Source organism: Otolemur garnettii, unplaced genomic scaffold (genome assembly GCF_000181295.1).
Source record: "Otolemur garnettii isolate 467f Iridium unplaced genomic scaffold, OtoGar3 scaffold00105, whole genome shotgun sequence".
Classification (NCBI taxonomy): domain Eukaryota; kingdom Metazoa; phylum Chordata; class Mammalia; order Primates; family Galagidae; genus Otolemur; species Otolemur garnettii.
This window is the reverse complement of record NW_003852500.1, coordinates 4,222,802-4,224,762: the sequence shown is the minus strand read 5'-3', so window position 1 is coordinate 4,224,762 and position 1,961 is coordinate 4,222,802.

The window sequence follows — 1,961 nt, the reverse complement described above, 5'->3', positions numbered from 1 at the left end:
GGGGGGGGGGGTTTCTTTCCTCTTTTTTTTTTTTTTTTCAGCTTTTGGCTGGGGCTGGGTTTGAATCTGCCACCTCTGGCATATGGGGCTGGCGCCTTACTCCTCTGAGCCATAGGCGCCACCCACAAGTCTATTTCTCATCTGCAAAATGGGAATCATAGGCCGGCTGCTCATAGATGTGTGTTCACAATGGAAAGGCAGCTGTGTTCCTTCTCCAGGAGACTGAGACCATTTCTGGCTAGAGGGGGATGGCTTGACTACAGATGACAATAATCAACCCCGACTGGGATTACAGTGGTGTCATTCACCTTCCAAAGTTCAGAGAAGTCAGGCTGCTTAACTAAGAGTGCACAGCCTGAATGTGCTCATACCATCTGTCAGCAGTTTCCCCCTCCTGATGTCATTAATAAGGACAGCAAGTACTCCTTAGAGGAGGGGTTGCTTCTCAGAGGGGCTGAGAATACATGTGCCAGGTATCTCTTTAGATGGGACTTGTTGGGACCCGTGACCCTGAATATTGACAGACCCAGCCTGTGTTCAGATGAGGAGGCCAAGCTCACAGAGGGGAGGTGACACGCCTAAGGTGGCTGAGCAAGAATGAAAACCCAGGCCACAAATAATGGGGTCTTTAGTGGAGTGTGCAGCTCTACCCAGCCTGGGGTTGTCCAAACACACAGAGCTGCACCCACTGAGGACATCCATTTCCTCAGGCCAAGGTGGGAAGGACAGATAAAGTAGAGCCACTCCTTCCTAAAAACGCCTGCAGCTGGCCAAGAGTCCAAGGAGGATGTTGGGGCTGCCTGACAGAGCCCTTCCCTCCAAAAACACTGCATGCTGCTCAGCTTATTCAGCTGTACATTCAAAAACATTTATGAGAGCACAGAGCACAGCAAGGGGACAGAAAGCTGCCCTTAAGAGCTTGCAGATGGGGTGGTGCCTGTGGCTCAGTGAGTAGGGCACTGGCCTCATATACTGAGGGTGGTGGGTTCAAATCCGGCCTTGGCTGAACTGCGACAAAAAAATAGCCAGGTGTTGTGGCAGGCACCTGTAGTCCCAGCTGCTCAGGAGGCTGAGGCAAGAGAATTGCCTAAGCCCAGGAGCTGGAGGTTGCTGTGAGCTGTGTGACGCCACGGCACTCTACCAAGGGCAATAAAGTGAAACTCTGGCTCTACAAAAAAAAAAAAAAAGAACTTGCAGATGGTGATGGCCATGAACAGCAGAGTATACAAATGAAGTGACCTCAGATGGAGTCTGGGGTTAGAGACAGTGCATTGCATCAGATGATATGATAGGTGTCTCCCTGTGGAAGTAATGTCTGAGCTAAAACCTGGTGCTGGGAGGAGCCAGCCATGGGCAGGGCAAGGAACAGGTTCTCTAGGCAGAGAGCATACTTGCGCAAAGGCTGTGGGATGAGGAGGCCAGTGTGGCTAGAGCAGTGAGTGAGAAGCAGTGGAGAGATGAGAGTGGGAGGTAGGCTCCTAGCCATGCTGGGCCCATGAGGCATGAAGTATAGTTGTTTTTTATTTTTTTCTTTTTTTTGAGATAGAGCCTCCAGCTATTGCCCTAGGTAGAGTGCTGTGGCCTCACAGCTCACAGCAACCTCCAACTCTTGGGTTCAAGCGATTCTCCTGCCTCCGCCTCCTAAATAGCTGGGATTATAGGCGCTGCCACAACACCTGGCTATTTTTTTTTTTGGTTGCAGGCGTCATTGTTGTTTGGCAGGCCTGGGCTAGATTCAAACCCGACAGCTCAGGTGTATTTGGCTGGCATCTTAGCTGCTTGAGCCGCAGGCACTGAGCCAGTTTGTTTGTTTGAGACAAAGTCTCTTTATGTCATCCTTGGTAGAGTAACATGACATCACAGCTCACAGCAACCTCAAACTCTTGGGCTTCAGTGATTCTCTTGCCTCAGTCTCCCAAGTAGCTGGGACTATAGGCGTCCACCATGCCTGGCTATTTTTT